Consider the following 17920-nt stretch of genomic DNA (forward strand, 5'->3'; position numbering starts at 1 on the left):
CTATAGGGCAGGGGACTGGGCCCTGGCGCTGGCCAGGATTTAAAGCCCAGCGGGCACTTCCTAACTTAGCATCCATGGCTGTCAGTCACCTGCCCATGCATCGGTCTGCTTAAAAACAAAGGCGGCAGAGCCCTGCCTTGCGAGATCATTTTAAATGAGATCATGAACGTGAACAGAATGCTAGGTGCCGAGTAGGTGCTCAGAATGGCAACACACAGACTGGAGGCAGCCCTTCCAGAAGCACTGAGAATAGCAGGGCCAAGGGTGGGGGCGGGGATCTTGCCTGGGGACTGGGACAGCTCAGCCTGCAAGGCCAGGCTTCTCATGGGGCAGGGCTCTGCCACCCACGCAGTGTGCGATCTTGGGCCACTTGCTTAACTCCAGTGTGCCTTGGTTTTCTCACCCTTAACAGGGGATGAATAACAGGACCTCCTGGTGGCATTGTCATTGGGCTCCAGTGATGCCAAGTGGCTGCAGCCCCCTTAAACGGAGCATCTGCTTGGCCAACCTGTACCCTGGGCCCCGTTTCCAGGTCCTGCAGTCACCAGAGGCTCCTGCTACTCTCCCTCCTTCTGTGGCAGGTGGCTGAGCTGGCAGGGGCCTCCACAGTGTCATCGAAGGTTCCCCAGCCACAGGCTTCTGTCTCCCCTGCCATGTTCATGGCCTTGGGCTGGGGTGGGGAGTGTGACGTGCAGCCCCTGCAACCTGGAATATTTTCAGCCCCTGGAATCCTGAGCATCCCCCTGAGATGGAGCATGAGGCAGGAGAGTCTCCTGCAGGAAGGTGGAATTGATTCTACCCACGCACCATCCATCCACCCTTCCATCCATCCATCCTTCCACCCGTCCATCCATCCACCCTTCCATCCATCCACCCTTCCATCCATCCATCCACCCATCCATCCACCCTTCCATCCATCCATCCATCCATCCATCCACCCTTCCATCCATCCTCCCACTGTCCATCCATCCACCCGTCCATCCACCCTTCCATCCATACACCCTTCCATTCATCCGCCCACCGTCCATTCATCCACCCGTCCATCCACCCTTCCATCCATCCGCCCACTGTCCATCCATCCACCCGTCCGTCCACCCACCCGTCCATCCACCCTTCCACCCATCCGCCCACTGTCCATCCATCCACCCGTCCATCCACCCTTCCATCCATACACCCTTCCATCCATCCGCCCACCGTCCATCCATCCACCCTTCCATCCATACACCCTTCCATCCATACACCCTTCCATCCATACACCCTTCCGTCCATCTGCCCACTGTCCACCCATCCACCGGTCCATCCACCCTTCTGTATGTCCACCCACTGTCCATCTACCCTTCCATCCGTCCACCCACCATCCGTCCACCCTTTCATCCATCCATAATAACAGGACTTCCCGCGTTTCCTCTTTCCCATCCCACTCAGTACGTGTACACTGAGCGCCCAGGACGCCAACACTCTTCGAGGCATGACCTACTCCCTATGCTCTGAGAGGTGAGAGCCCAGCAGGAGGGACTGAGATTGTAGGCATGTCGGGAGGGCAAAGAAGGTGCTGGTAGAGGGTAGAATTGGGGTATCTGGCCTAGTTTGGGGGGGTCAGGGGAAGCTTCTCAGAGATAGGGAGCCCCTCTAGTCTCTGGCATCCCTCCCCACCCCCAGTCCCAGAAGTACTTGGTGCCTACTCCACTCAGCCTGGGCTCTGCTGCAGTGCGCCTCCTCTGAGAAGCTCTGCCTGACCACTCTGACTCCAGCAGGCCTCCCGGCCCCCATGCTTCTCTCCCGCTGGGCCTGACTCTCCCTAATGAGCCAGTGGAGGCCAGGGCTGTGTCCACCTGTGTGTAGTTAGCTCTGGGTGGTTGGCACACTGTAGGAACTTGGTAATTATCTGGGGAGTAAGTGGGTGACTTGGGCAAGAGGCAGGAGACAGAGCGACCCAGGCAGAAGGAACAGCACAGGTGGCCCTGAGCTCACCCTCAGGAGGGGATGGTAGCATCTTCCCCATCTCACTGCCTGGGGCCTGAGGCCCAAAGAGTTCTGGTACCATCTGGGAGACACTCAGCCCCCTTTGGAGCCCCAGACTCAAGGTCAGGCTGACCCCTCGTGCTTACCCACAGCTTCCTGCCAAGGTCAAGGTAAGCAGGACTGCTTTATATCTCCCCCCAATTCTGCCAACAGTATTTGGGAGAAGACTGGTCACGTGCTGGAAGATGGCGTTCCTGGGGTTCCCCATCACTCCCTGTCCCCACGATCAGGCCCTTCTGCAGGCACTCATTGCCCTGCAGCCCAGGTGCAGGGGATCTGAGCAGTGTGGGGATTTGGGGCTGGGGCCAGGGAAACAAGCCCCAGCTGTGTGGGCACTGTGCTGGGAAACAGGCCCCGTGCACTGAAGCACAGGTGATTCTGCAGAAAGCACAAAACTGTGTACTCTGGGTTCCCACCCAAGGATGGGAGGGTCTCAGATTTCTAGGGGCGGCTGCTTGGGAAGCACAGACAGGTGCCTCCCATGCTTCATGTCACTCAGCCGGAGTTAAATCGCCCCATTCACAGGGCGCTGGGGGAGCCTGGGTCAGAGCCCTGCTGCTTCTGCCCAGAGCGAGGCTGTCTGTTCCCACTGGCGAAAGCCAGGTGTCCGTGGGCCTCCCAGCACAGAGGAGATAGATGGTAACACACTCACACCTGAGTCAGGTCTTCAGGAAACCCAGGATTTCTGCAGCTTTTTGTGTACTCGGAGGGTTTTCCTGCCATGGTAACCTGGGAAGCAAACCTCGTTTTCACCAGTGATTCAGAGGCAGGAAATTAATACGGGAAACAGGCAAGGAGTGAGTGAGCCGTCGCAAGCACCTTTGAGGTGCAGGCACAGCCCCGTGTGCAGGAATCTCATGTGCTCCTAAGAGGTCAGTATTGCTCTAATTCACGGAGGAGGAAACGAAGGCTCAGGACTGCAGCAGGAAGACAGGAGTGACAGTCGAGGCCCAGCTCTTGCCTGACCGTGCAGTCGGATGCGTTCCTTCCCCAAGTCCTTCCTTCCAGGCCTCTGACTTCATTAGAGCTTCTGAACCCATGGGATGGGCTGGGCAAAGGGTTTCTTCCTTCATTCATTCATTCATTCATTCACCCATTCACTCACTCATCAGGAGCTTGGTCAGCTTGTTTCTTCCTGGCTCTGAGGATGTTCTTCTCGAAGCAGACATTCCCATTCGAAGGCCAGGACCCCACCATCCACATCTAGCAGATAGAGGAACCAGGATGGGCCAGCGTGGCCCTGTGATGCATCATTTGCTCGTGGGCAGGCTCAGGAGTGGACTTGGCCTGGCATCTTAGGAAATTCCCTAACTCTGCTGACGCCGGCTGTGGGGTTCCTAATTTGTCCAAATACCAAGGCAATAATACAAACGTGTTATTGATGGCAGGGCCTCCAGGTGGCCCTCATTAAGTCTCGATAGCTCCCAGAATCCAGAGGGTGCCTCAGATGACCAGAGAGAAGGAATGGATGGAAACAGACATCAGAGGTGAGCATGCCATGGTGCCCCTCGCAGCTCCCAGCACAGGCGTCCAGCCCCTGGGCATTGGCCCCTGGCACCTTGAGGCCCCAGAAATAAGATGCACACGGAAAGGAACCTTATTTCCTCCCCACATTCCCTTGAAAGGACGTGGTTTCTGAGCAGGCTCCTGCTCAGGGCACCTTTGCCATCAGGGTTCTCATAGCCTGACAACACACGCCATAGGTGGAAGCCACTGGATGCTGGGTGCGGAGTCCTTCACTGTTAGCAGAACAGCTGCAGCCTGGAGAAACTGAGGCTCGTGAGGGTCAGCATCTTACCAAAGGTGGAGCAGCAGGAGGGTAGAGGAGGGAGCTAGATTGAAGCCAGGTTTTCTGACCCCAGGCCCAGCGCTGTTCCTTCCCTCAGGGACCAAGTGTGCTGTTGAGTCCAAAGGGCTGAAGACATTTTACTGAGCAGCTACTGTGTGCCAGGCCCAGGGGTTTTCATCTGCATGAGACCCAGTTGCTAGGAGGAGCTCGGAAGCCGGGCCTGGAATGCTGCAGGTGGCTTTTCCCGGTGCCCCACGAGCATGGTGCCAGGGGTGCTGCTGAGCTGGATGCTCGGGCTGCTGCCACCTCTTGGACCAAAACTGGTAGAGACTAAGACCAGAGCTGAGGGTGAGTGTCACACGGCCCAGGAGTCGCTGTCATGTGCCCGGCCACTGAGTGTGGACCCCAAACCCATCCATCGAAATCTAAACCTATGTTTGCTTTACAAAGAAAGGGGGTGGGAGTGGGGCACAGCAGTCAAGTATCCTGGTGTGAGCCAGCTGCCAGGGCTCGAGACAAGGCCACGGGGCCTGGAGGAAGCTTGCAGCTGCCCGTGTCCCCTCCCCACAAGGAGACGGAGATGTAGCTGAGCCTGCTGGAGAGCCGGGCCCCCCCAGCACCAGTGGGGCCTTTCCCAGAGCCCCACATGCTCATCGTTCCCAAACATTCCCTGGTACATCCCTGGGATCTAGCTCAGATGGGGCTCTGCTCAAAACAAAGTAGGGGCTTGGGTTTTTCTGGTCCCCCGAACCCCGGGGCCAACTCTGTCCTAGGGATTACGGCCCTGCTGGTGTAATCAACCCCCTGTGCTTCTGTGTCCCTGAGCCCCTGGCTGTGCTACTGGGGGACAGGCACAGGGACTGTGTGCTCCTGGGGACGGGCTCAGGGACTGCACGCAGCTCTTTTCTCCAGGCTGGGGGGAGGGGATGCTGGTGCGAAGGCTGCAGGCAGGCAACCCCGGAGCATGTTGGGGAGCAGCATGGAGGGCATCATGGGCAGGAGGGGCTGGCTTGGGGGGCAGAGGTGGTGCTGAGCAGGATTCAATCCACATCTTCCATCTACTTTGTGTGCTCTTGGCTTTGGTCAGCCCTTCTGTGGGTGGGGTCCCTCCCCGTTGGGGGTCCACCTGTGGGTCCCTGCCTCAGGCTTGTGTCCTAAGCTCTGAATCCCTCTTTCTTCACTGAGTCACATGCTTCACCCTGGCCCCCAGGAATCAGCCACTCCAGCCCCACCCCCTCATACAGATGGGGAAACTGAGGTCCAGCCGGGGCGAGGGTTTGCTGCTGAACCAACTCCTACACCCCCGTCCCGGGTGTCCTCCTAGAACTGCCACTCCCCGGGAAGCCTGGGTGGTCCTGCCCTTCACGCGGCTCCCCGACAGCTCGTGCACTGGGCCTCAGCTCAGGGGCCAGGCTGTGGGTGAGCTGTGGGCACCCTCCTCCGAACCTGTGCCTTGGCTGTGTCCTCAGGGCCACAGATCTCGGTGCCCTGTGTGGGGCAGCTGCTCCTAGGGCAGCCTGGAGCACACATGGGCTCTGCAGTCAGCTGCCTGGGCTGGACTGGCTTCCTCCACCTCCCAGCACTGGCAGGTCATGTTTCCCTGTGTGTTCAGTGGGAGGGTAATAGTGCCTTTCCACGGAGCTGGGGAGATGAAGTCTGGGACTGGCCTAGGGCGGAGTTGGTCAGGAATTGGTGAGATCCCTGCAGTTATTCTCTTGCCCCCGGGCTGTGTGTTCCAGGGTCCTCGGGCTGAGGGTGCCCCCAGGTTCCTACTGTGGCTCAGGAATCTGGCAGGGCCCATCGGCTGCCCTCCAGATGGTGCCTGGCACACACTGTCCCGGTGGCCGGGCTCTGTGTCCCAGGGCCCCACACCAAGTGTGAGATGTTGCAGGTTCTGGATTTTCTGCTCCTGTCCCGCGTCTGGCTGGGAAAAGGGAGAAGGCGGACCCTTTGGTGGTGCTGGGACAAGCACAGATGCTGAGCCTGGCATCCCAGGCCCTTCTGGCCCCAGACTTGCTGTCCCATGTCAGGCTGTTCTGAGTCCCCAGGGCCGCACTCCCCACACTGGGCTTCGGACCGTGTCGTGGCCTTTTCTTTCAGGGTCCTACTCATTGTCGTCTCCTCTGGGAAGTGGCATCTCTCTCTGTGGTCTCACAGATGGGGTGGGGAGTGGGTCTGTGCCCACTGAATGGGCAGTCCCTGGGAGACAGGGCTGCTTCTGACTCAGTGCTGTGTCCCCTGTACCTGGGGTGGGTGATGCGTTAGTGAATGAATCGATGACAGGTGGCCCCCCCAGCCTGTGCCCCTGCCATCCTCACCTTGGCTGGTCACCATGAGCAGGTCTGTTTCCTGACCAGAATGAAGGCCCTGCCGTATCCCCCTGCCCAGCACCTAGTGGGTGCTCTCGAGCCTGCATCAAGGCAGAGGCTTAAAGGGATGCTGGCCTCCGTCCACTCCTGCCCCATCCCCCTGCTAACGTGGGAGTGGGGTTGGTGGCATCTCACAATTTTGCATTGTGCCCACCACAACGTCAGAGGAACAAAGCGATCCAGCTGGGTTGGGATCTGTGATTTTCAGGTCTTTCTGGCCCACCTCTTCCACCGCTGTTACTCTAAGCAGTGGAGATTAAAACCGGAGCTGAAGTGGCCTCAGGGGAGGAGGAGGAGACTGAGCTTCCTCTTGAGGTGTAGGACTGAGAGGCCGAGTCACAGAGGGACAGACTGGCCTGACCCACTCCAGGGCAAACAGTCCTGGAAGGGCACAGCCGCTGAAGTCCCCGTTGAGAGCTGGTGGCGCGGCATGGCGCGGTGCAGCTTGCAGGAGGTAGCACTGCCGGACCTCTGGAGGTCTCTGGAATCTCCCTCTGGGTGTTGCTGACTGGGAATCTCCCTCTGGGTGTTGCTGACTGGGAATCTCCCTCTGGGTGTTGCTGACTGGGAATCTCCCTCTGGGTGTTGCTGACTGGGAATCTCCCTCTGGGTGTTGCTGACTGGGAATCTCCCTCAGGGTGTTGCTGACTGGGAATCTCCCTCTGGGTGTTGCTGACTGGGAATCTCCCTCAGGGTGTTGCTGACTGGGAATCTCCCTCTGGGTGTTGCTGACTGGGAATCTCCCTCTGGGTGTTGCTGACTGGGAATCTCCCTCTGGGTGTTGCTGACTGGGAATCTCCCTCTGGGTGTTGCTGACTGAGAATCTCCCTCAGGGTGTTGCTGACTGGGAATCTCCCTCAGGGTGTTGCTGACTGGGAATCTCCCTCTGGGTGTTGCTGACTGAGAATCTCCCTCTGGGTGTTGCTGACTGGTAGCTGGGTGGTCTTGGGCAGGTCACTCAACCTCTGATCCTCCATTTCCTCAGGTGTAAAGGGAATGGTCATTGTGAGCACACGCAGCGTGACATCAGGACTGCGTGGCGCTGCGGGGTGCTGTGGATGTGGGTCATTACTGTTCACGAATCCCGCTGCTCGTGCAGCAAACATTTGTTGAGCCTTTACAAATTGCAATGAGTTGGAATGTTTAGAAGTTGATTAATGGAAATTAAAATTACATTCCATGAAACGACAGTCCCCCCTCACCTCCACAGCCCCAACCCAAGGTTTGGACGCCTTCACATGAAGAAGGGGGTGTTGGCACCCTTCCCCTGTGACCATCTCACCCACTTCTGCCCACATGGGCCAAGAGTTTGCCTCTAGTCCCTGAGCCTTGTCCAGCTGACCAGGGCTCTGGAAGGTCCCAGCTGCTGGGGTTAGTCTGCCTCTTCCTTCGGCCCCTTCGCCTTCTAGGTGGGGAAGCAGGTGCTTCACAGAAGTCCCTCCCTCCCAGTTATTTTTATTTGTCCACCGGAGTCTGAGAGCAGCGTTCTCTCATCCTTTCCCTGTCCTTCCCCACCTGCCACTGTTTCCGGGGCCATTTGGGCAGCCTCTCAGGCGGCCTCCTTCAGCCCCTGGGATCGTCCCTGATCCCTTTCAATTGTGCCTCATAACTTGGGACCCCAAAATCTGAAATTAAAATTCTCCTCCATCCTGTTGGCCCCTGCTGCGCGGTGAAGCCTCATTATTCCGGCTTATTAACAGGAGGACTGCGTGGACAAGGGGTGCCTGTGATGGGGCTCGCAGCGGGCGGGCGGGAGATTAGCAATGCTAATGCTGGTAATTAGGGATGTGGCGTTGGCGCTGGGTGCAGGCTTGCTGGCGAATTTAAGGGCCGGATTTCCTGTTAGGAATGTGGGAATAATTAAGGTGGCTGGAGAGTGTGGACAGGCTTGCCCGGAGGCAGGTTCAGGCCCTCTTGCCAAGAGGAGGCATGGAAAAACTGGTGATCTAAACCCGAGGCACCTGCCCTGGCGGAGGTGCGGCATTCTAAGCACTTCTGCATTTCACAGATTGCTTTTTACAGAAGGGGAAACTGAGGCCCAGGGTGGCAGTGGCTTGCCTGAGTCTCCACCCCACTGGCCCCTGGCTGTATTTTGAGGATGGGGACTTGATTATTGTCCCCACCACCTAACTCTGGGCTTTTTGAGTTTTTGATAGATCCATCACTCTTCCTGCTTAAAGCCCAGAGCCCAGCAACGTCTTACTCATCCTCACCTCCCTGGGCCTCCGCAACCTCCTCCCGGTCTCCCTGCCTCCGTGGGCATCCTCTTCTCCATCTTGCATTACTGGGCAGCTCCTGGACTGCTGGGCTCCCACCTCTACCCGACTCCCTCTTCCTCAGACCCACCCTCCTGCAGGTGGCCTTTGCTGCCTTTGGCCTCACCCCTTCGCCCCTCCCTAGCCCTGCTCCCACCCATCCCCTGTGGCTGTGACTTCTCCTGGTCTTCTTGCTGATGCCGGGACAGGACGGGCTGGGTGTCCCACGGTTACCCCCGCCCCACGTCTGGGAATCCTACTTACCTTCCAAGGCAGCGCCAGCATCTCCTTCACCTCTTCCTGGTCCCTACTGTGCTCACAGATGCGTTGAGGCCCCTCTGCCGCCCCCACCTGGGAAGCTCCTGGGAGGTCCAGCGGGAGAACCTTGGCATTCGCTCGGTGCGCAGTGCTTCCTGCATTTCATTGAAACTTCGCAGCAACTTTGCAAGGTGACAGGTGAGGCCTCAGGGGGAAACACCAGTCACACATGGCAGTCCTGGGGCAGAGCTCAGACGTGTTCTACCCACAGCCCTCTCTCCTTCTCCACTTACCTCACTGCACCCTGGAGCTGCGGAGTCTCCCCAGCCGTGGGTGAAGGAGCGTCTCCTGCCTCTATGGGTCGTGCAGCTTCCCCAATCCCTGGCTCATCACAGCAGCCTGCTTTTGGCTCAGCGGGAGTCTCCCTCTTCCCCAGCCCCGTCTGAGCCGATCTTGAGTTTTCTACTGGCGGCTCCTAAGGGGCCTTGGCAGAAGGCAGGAAGGGCCTGCGCTTGTGCAGCTTCTGCAGATGGTCGGTGCCGGCTCTGAGCTCTCGCACTGGAGGCGCCATGTGTGTGCAGCCCAGCAGCCTGGTGGAGGTTTTGTGAAGTCCTTGGTCTTTTTCAGTCCTCAACTGGCTCCTGCTTTTCTGCAGGTCCAGGTGCTGTCAACACATAGCAGAGAAGTGAGACATGAGTCCTTCCTTAGTGCCTTCCTGGTCATCAGTGCAGCCAGAGTGCATTTATTTCCATAATGGCGCATCTAGATTTCCTGCCCCATATTCAGTGCCACCCAGAACCTGTTCCTGATCCTGGTCCTGGATCTCCTCCTAGAGATGGCACCTTATTTTTCAGGCCCTCATTGACATAACTATGAATATTGATTCCATTCCAAATGAAGCATCTTAGCCATGCAGCTGCCAAAAGGAGAGGCTATCAGTGCTGCCCCTGAGAGGGCAAAGGTCTGTGCACCAGCCGGGCTCCTCCAGCCGCCCTCTTGGCCCTGCCTTTCTACGAGGGTTGGAGCTGCAGCTCTTGTCCTTAATTTTAAAATATATAGATTTTTTTGGCCAGGCACAGTGGCTCATGCCTGTAGTCCCAGCAATTTGGGAGGCTGAGGCGGGCAGACCACTTGAGGTCAGGAGTTCCAGATCAGCCTGGTCAACATGGTGAAACCTCGTCTCTACTAAAAATACAAAAATCAACCGTGCATGGTGGCGGATGCCTATAATCCCAGCTACTCCAGAGGCTGAGGCACGAGAATGGCTTGAACCTGGGAGGCAGAGGTTGCAGTGAGCCGAGACCATGCCACTGCCCTCCAGCCTCGGCAAGAGAGCGAGACTCTGTCTCAAAAAAACAAAAAATAAAACAAAAAAACGGGCATGGTGGCATTTACCTGTAATCTCAGCTACTCGGGAGGCTGAGGCACGAGAATGGCTTGAACTTGGGAGGCGGAGGTTGCAGTGAGCCGAGATTGAGGTACTACACTACATCTTGAGCGACAGAGCGAGACTCTGTCTCAAAAATATATAGATTTTTAAAATTTGAGATAAAATTTGCATACATTGAAATTCACAGATTTTAATTGTACTGCTGGATGAGTTTTGACAGTTATGTACACCCAGGTAACTTATACTCAAATAGAGCATTTGTATCATCTCAGAAAATTCTCTCCCGCACCTGCCCGATCCGTCCTGCAGAGCACCCGCTGTTGAGATTTCATCACCGTGGATTAGTTTTGCTGCTTCTTGAGCCTCATGTCTGGGGACGCCTGTGGCCTTTGTGTGGGCTCCCTTCATTCCACGCGGTGCTACGAGGCTCCTCCGTGTCATTGAGAGTATTTGTCATTCTTTCCCTGCGTGTTTCTCAGTGGCATCCCGTGGCGTGGGGGTCCCACAGTAGGTTTGTCCACTCACCGGTTGATGGACGTTTGAGTTGTTTTCCCTTTCAGGAGATTATGAATAAAGCTGCTCTGAATTTTCATGCACACGACGTTTTGGGGATACAGGTTTTCATTTCTCTCGTGTAAACACCTAGGAGTGAAATTGCTGGGTCAGAGAGCACAGGTGTGTGTTTAATTTTGTAAGAAATGACCCAACTATTTTTTGAAGTGTTTGCACTGCCTTCCACTCCTGCAGTGGTTTGTGAGAGACCCGGCTACTCCTTGATGGCCCAGCTCAGCCCACTTGGGTCTCCGTCCTCAGCGACCTGCACCTGTGCTGAGCATGCACATGTGTTCACACCTGGTGGCCGCCTGGCTGTGACGTCTCCCTCTCTGCCCAGCCTTTGAGACTCCTTTCTCCCTGGAACTTGGTCCTTCAAGGCTTTCTTGTAGTCACTGCTCTTGGGATGGACAGGATTTTTATTTTGTCTGGGTGTGTCTTGATGTTACCATGGAGTTAAAGTTTCCTCCTCCTTCCACTTCTTCAGCAGAAGTGAATGTTCAGCCGGGTGCGGTGGCTCATGCCTGTAATCCCAGCACTTTGGAAGGCCGAGACAGGTGGATCACTTGAGGTCAGGAGTTTGAGACCATCCTGGCCAACATGGTGAAACCTCATCTCTACTGAAAATACAAAAAAGTAGCCGGGTGTGGTGGCGGGCACCTGTAATCCTAGCCACTCGGGAGGCTGAGGCAGGAAAATCCCAGGAGGTGGAGGTTGCAGTGAGCCGAGATTGCGCCATTGCACTCCAGCCTGGGCAATAAGAGTGAAACTCCATCTCAGAAGAAAAAAAAAAATGGATGTCCACAACGTTTGTCTTAAATTGTAAGTTTCCTGTAGAACAGCATTGTCTAATAAAAGCATAATGAGAGCCATATGTGTAAGTTTAAATCTTCTGGTAAGCCACAATAAAAAAAAAGTAAAAAGAAACAAGTGAAATTAACCTGGGGGGGGGCGGTGAAAATCATTTTAATAATTATTTTACGTAACCCAATATGTCCAAGATATTATTTTGCATGTTCTTCATTTTTAAAATATTAATGAGATACTTTAATATCTTTTCATGAGTCTTTGAGGTCCCACTTGAAGCCTATCTCAGCTCAGGTTGGCCACTTGTAAGGGCTTACCAGTAATGGATGGCAGGAGGCGGTCCTGTCTCCAGGGGGCAGTGAGGCATCCAGGTGGGATGCCACACGCAGATCTGGAGCTCGAAGGAGAGGGACTGGGGACAGGAGGCGACGGGGCTGCCGGCACACAGGGAGAGATGAGGGTAACAGGCCAGGAGCCAGCATTTCTGCTGGGCCAGAGAGACAGTCGGCCTGAGGCTGTGGCCTCTCTACAAGTAGCCGCCTTCAGAAACAGGCGGGACCCGCAGCTTCCCCTGTGCCGTCCCTACCGGACATGGCCAGGGAGGAGCATTCCAAGGCTCATGCAGGTGACAAGGCGGACCCCACAGCCCCGTTCCATAGCTCTCCCGGGAGGGGGCTTGGCCCATTCATCCCAGGAGTGAAGACAGCAGGCGGGTTCTTCAGGACCCTTCAAAGAGATGTTCTCCACGGTATTCGGAGGACAAGGAATGTTTCCGCCTCTCCTAGTACGTTTAAGTCAAAATCTAAAGCTTATTTTCAACACGTTATTTGCACAGTTACAAGTGCTGTTCCTCCTAAAAATACCCCAGCAGAGAGAACAGAATGTGGTGTGTCTCCTGGGCAGCACGGTGCGGCACCGGGCTCAGCTCCAGGCCCCAGCCCAGAGTGGGTTCGTGCGAGGTTGGAGCTTCCCCGAGGAGGGCAGAGACAGGGCAGAGCCACCCCTTCTTGAGCTGAACACTTTTCTAGTCTCGCTAACTCTGCTCCCCCTGTGAAGCTGGCATCAACATCTCCATCTTACAGATGAGGAAACTGAGTCTCAGGAGGTTAAACAGCTTGAAGTCACAGCTGCAGAAGGCCCTGTTGCCCTCTCCCATGAGAACTGCCACTTTCTTGGGGCCTCCAAGGTGCCAGGTGTGAGCCATGTGCTTCTGTTTTTTTTGTTTGAGCCATGTGCTTCTGTTTTTTTTGTTTGTTTGTTTTTGAGGCGGAGTCTTGCTCTGTCGCCCAGGCTGGAGTGCAGTGGCATGATCTCGGCTCACTGCAAGCTCCACCTCCCGGGTTCATGCCATTCTCCTGCCTCAGCCTCCCGAGCAGCTGGGACTACAGGTGCCCGCCATCACGCCCAGCTAATTTTTTGTGTTTTTAGTAGAGACGGGGTTTCACCGTGTTAGCCAGGATGGTCTCGATCTCCTGACCTCGTGATCCACCCGTCTCAGCCTCGCAAAGTGCTGGGATTACAGGCGTGAGCCACCACGCCTGGCCATGTGCTTCTGTTTTAACCGTCAGGGCAAACCTGTGTGAACGTTAGTTCTCCCTCTTTACAGAGGAGGGAAACTGGGGCTCGGGGAGTTTGAGTAACTTGTTCAGGGTCTCATAACCCTTAGGTGGCAGGACTGGGGTTTGCTCTCAGATCTTTGGGCTATGTTCCTGAAGCTTCCAGTTAGATGCAGGTCAGAGGGAGTGTATCTGGGACAGGGGTGACCACTGGACCGATTGCCGCGATCCTTTTTCTCTTGATGAAAGTGAATATTTATACTGCGTGGGCGTGTGCCAAAGGCCCTGGGAACTTCTTCTGGAGCAGAGCAGGGACTGTCCTCCTCTCTAAAGCCTGGCGCCACGTGTCTTCTCTCCCCACGCTCCTGGCAGGTCTCGGCGAGGGCTGGGACACTTCCCAGGGTGGCCTGGTGGGGCCTGCTGAGCTTTTGGTGGGTCTGGAGTTAAGCAGCCAAACCAGGAAAGAGTGAGGACCAGACGGGGGCAGGGGATGTGGCCATACTGGACACTTTGCAGAAGTGGGGGCAGTGGGGACTTTGGACGAATCAGAAGCTTCTGGCCGAGGGGACCTTCAGTTCTTCTAAACCCAGACTCAGGGGACCCCAGGACTCCCTACACCCTCCAGGTATGGGCCCACGTGGTGTTACCCTTGGCTTGGAAACTCCTAGAGCCCCAGTGCCTACCTGCCGAGTCGAGACAGCTTAGCTTGATGGGTGTGGCCTGTCCACGTGCTGACGCCTGGCCGTTCCCAGATGGGCCTGATGCCCTGGCAGGTGAGGGCTCCATTCCTGACCACACCGTCCTGGTATACCTCTAGACTGTCCCCTCTGCCTGGGACAATGTTGTCCCTTGGCCTGAAAAAACTACTCGTGGAAGTCCTTTCTGTTGGATGTGGACGTCTGTAAGGAGTTTCATGTTTGTTGTGATGATGTCATCGCTCCTCCGTGTGCCTGTCTGTCTTAGGTCGTGTGCGGTGATGGGTGGCTGGGTACCAGGCTGTTCTAACATCCTCACCACCACGCTCCAGGACAGGGGAAGCAGGTGGGTGAGGTGCAGGTGAGGGCCGGCGGCACCTGGGAGTCAGGAGGAAGTGGCCGATGGGACTCTGAGCCCCGTGCAAAGGCCCCTGCCTGGTGGCAGCCACCAGGACCACCCTCCGGGTCAGCAGTCCCCAGGAGGGGAGGGGCTGCCATGCCCACGTCAGAGGGGAGGAAGCAGAGGTCAAGAAGGGCCCCTCTGGTCTTGTGGTTACACATGCCATGTATTTTCTTGTTAGTTTTCACCAGGAAGTCCCTCCAACTGCGTGGAAATGCAGCGACTGCTGAGCGTGGCAGGATCTCAGTAAATAGACAAGGACGCTTCACGAGCCCACGGCCTGTCTCCCGGGGACTGCCAGAGCCTTCCCTGTGGTTGTGTAAATCATTTGTATTTAGTTACTGTGCCCAGAAAACCCTTCCCTTGCGGTGCAGGGTACACACAGATTCATTCCTCACTTGCTTGGGGCAGTCACATCTCTCTCTCTCTCTCTGCCTCTCCCATCTGCACGGCGAGCTCCAGATACTTGTCTCTCAGAATGGTGGAGATGAACTAGGCATGGAGGTGCGTGACCACCGTCAGACGGCTCCCCCATGCCGCTTACCACTCACCCCTTCCGTGTAGGCGAGACTTTCCCGTGCACTCCCGTCGAGTCACGGGCAGCACGTTCTGATGCTCTCTTCTGGTCTGTTTCCCCAGACCGTGGGCAGAACCTCTCATCTGTGCACAAGGTGCCCAGCACAGGGTAGGTGTGCAGTGAACACTTGCTGAGTTTAGTCAGTGCCAATGGCTTCAGGAAATAGAAGAGGCCGAGCGCAGTGGCTCACGCCTGTAATCCCAGCACTTTGGGAGGCCGAGGCGGGTGGATCCCCTGAGGTCGGGAGTTCGAGACCAGCCTGACCAACATGGAGAAACCCCGTCTCTACTAAAAATACAAAATTAGCCGGGCGTGGTGGCGCATGCCTGTAATCCCAGCTACTTGGGAGGCTGAGGCAGGAGAACTGCTTTTACCCAGGAGGCAGAAGTTGCAGTGAGCCGAGATACGCCACTGCACTCCAGCCTGGGTGACAGAGTGAGACTCCATCTCAAAAAAAAAATAAAAATAAAAAAATAAAGAAATAGAAGAGATCTGAGGCTGTTTTCGCAGCGGGGCGGGAGCATCTGCCAATCCAACCAGAAGTCTATCCCTGAGGACAGGACCCGCTCTCCTTGGTGAGTGCCTTGTTAGAATGTGGGGCCCCCTTTGAGGGGCTTGTGGGCACCTCTAGGGTTGCTGGAATGTTCTGTATCTTGGTCTGCATGGTGGTTATTTGGGTGTAGATGTTTGTTAAATCCAGTGAGCTGTGGCCTCAGCTCTGTGCCATTCACTGAAAGTAAAATGAGCCCTTCCTCTGGAGGGCCAGGGTTTGGGGATGGGGTGACTGGGGTCCACTCACCCTTGCCTCCCTGCCCACACCAAGGCTAGCTCCGGGAGGCCTCTGTAGAGAGAGGAGCACCTGCTGGGCCGTCATCGGCATTCTGTGGCGTGGGTGCAGAGGTACACCCTCAGTTAGATTCCAGGCCGTCATCAGCATTCCGTGGTGCACTCTCAGTTAGATCCCAGGCTGTCATTGGTGTTCCGTGGTGCACCGTCAGTTAGATCCCAGGCCATTGGAGGTGGGGATGATGAAGCTGAGGCCAGCGGGACTGCATGAGCCCATCTTATGTGGGAATTAGATCTTCTCGATGACCGTCTATTTTACAGAGGTCTGGAAGTCGGTGGGGACAGGCAGTTAGAGGCACTACCATCGATTGGATTTTGCTGCTACTGTGATTTGTTTGGAAGACGCGTGCCTGGCGGTGGCAGCCATTCCAGATCCAAGGGCCCAGGTGGGGGGTTCAGGGCCCCCTGGCTAGGAGGGAATAAGGACACTCTGATAGTGGGTGAGCAGTCTCTGACACAGGGACGAGTAAGTACCAACCACTTGTGTTTTTCCTCTTACCCAGGCTCAAGGGAGGCAGCGCCTCTCCTCTCTGGGGTGGGGCATTTGCCCCCCAATCTGCCCTCTCCTGGCAGCCCTTGCAGCAAGCCCATGGTCCCTCTTAAAGATCAGATTTTGCTGCATCTTTAGGAAACAGATGAGCAGAGGGAAAACTAACCTCCGGGTCTTCCCAGCGGAGGTTTGAGGCCTCCAGCCTCTGCCCCGGGTCCTCTGTGCAGTGACACGGCCTCACCCACCCTCTCCAAGGCCTCAAGGCTGCGTCTTTCCCTATGCCCTGCCTTCCTTCCTTCTTGAGGGACTCGGCTTAGAGATGACCCCTCCTGTCTAGCCCCTCCCTGGATTTTGGACATTCCCAGCAGGCTGCTGGCTGTGCCAGTCCTTCTCTGAGAGCAGGGCGCATGGTGAGAGGGATTGCACAGGAGGCTCCTGGTGGGCTCCTGGGCCCCTGGAGTCCAGATCTCTTTCTGATGGCATGTTTTCCAGTTGAGTAGATGCAGACGTGGCCGTTTTAGCTGGTCTTATGGACACCCTCCATGGCAGAACTAGTGTGACCTCAGAGGCTGCCACTTCCGTGCAGAAGTTTCCAGAATACATCTCTACACCATGCACCTGTGGTCACTGGGGACCTCGCAACCATTTTTTTGCACCCCCCACCCCAAGATCACAACCCCCAATCCTTAGTTCGTGATGCCATTCAGAGTGTGTGTTTTTTGCTAAATAGCATAAAATTACATCCTTTCAACTTAATCAAACTGCTCTGCAACACCGAGGGCCGCTGAACGGGTGTTTTAAATGTCAGCATACGGTAGCCACTTGTGTTGTCTGGCACTTTTTGATTAAGAGCAGCTGCCTGTAAAGGCCTCTGCGATTGGTTAAGTGGCGCTGGGCAGCCTGCCTGGGCCGGCCTGGCTTTGGTCAGGGTCACCGAGACCGAGCCGGGGGGGAGCTGCCTGCGCCTGGCAGCCGGGCCACAGCGGCCGCATATCTTTGTTCCCGCGGTGCTCTCAGTAAACAGAATTGCCTTGGAGCGAGACATGAGCAGCATTCTGGAGTCAGAACTTTAGAAAATGACTCTTCGGGTGGTCATGGTGGCTCATGCCTATAATTCTAGCACTTTGGGAGGCCGAGATAGGTGACTCGCTTGAGCCCAGGAGTTCGAGGCTGCAGTGAGCTACGGTTGCACCACTGCACTGCAGCTGAGGCAACAGAGCGAGACCTGGTCTCTGAAAAGAAAGAAAGAAAATGACTCCTTGTGGGGCTTGCTGAAGCTGGCTTTGGAAGAGGGTTCCAGCATTGAGGTCTCCTAAGAGTCCCCTGGGCGTAGCTCACCTCTCTGGAGCTGCCGGGTATCGGGGCTGTCCCCAGCACCCTGGGAGAGAGCAGGATTCAGGATGGGGAAGGGCTGCAGGCCCCAGACAGCTGTTCTGGCAGGAGAAGATACCGAGGTCCAAACAGGCCTCTGCACCTCGGGGTTGGGGGGTGCCGCCCTTGCGCCCTGCCCTTTCGGGGGGTTGGCCAGCAACCTATCCTGTTGGAAGAGGTGGGAGCCCTTCTGGTGCCTGCCCCAGAGCACTCTGCCTGACTCACACTCAGCTCCTGGGCATGGATTCAAGGCCCCTGGTGGCAGGGCCTCCACGTGCCCCTCCTCTCCTCCTTCACTGCCCACCTTTGGGAGCTATAGCCTCCAGTGCTCTGAGCCCCTTGGTACCCCTGCTGCTGGTGCCTCTGCCCCTCCCACCACCCTCCTATCCCGCCTCCCGACTCCTATGCGCTTTCCTGACTGCCCACTGGTAACATTCCAGTCCAGCTTGCAAGGTCCCACTCAGACACCCCCTCCTCCAGGGAGCCTTCCTGCTTCCAGCTCTAGACAGAGCTCCCTCTGTCTCCTTTATGCATATTTATTTA

At 56.3% G+C, this 17920-nt stretch overlaps 1 protein-coding gene across 4 annotated transcripts in view; it reads left to right on the plus strand.

The window, feature by feature from the left end:
* PHF21B (PHD finger protein 21B) overlaps positions 1-17920 on the plus strand; it is a 126272-nt gene that overhangs the window by 59052 nt on the left and 49300 nt on the right. The window lies entirely within an intron of this gene.

Source organism: Symphalangus syndactylus, chromosome 18 (genome assembly GCF_028878055.3).
Source record: "Symphalangus syndactylus isolate Jambi chromosome 18, NHGRI_mSymSyn1-v2.1_pri, whole genome shotgun sequence".
NCBI classification, from domain to species: Eukaryota; Metazoa; Chordata; class Mammalia; order Primates; family Hylobatidae; genus Symphalangus; species Symphalangus syndactylus.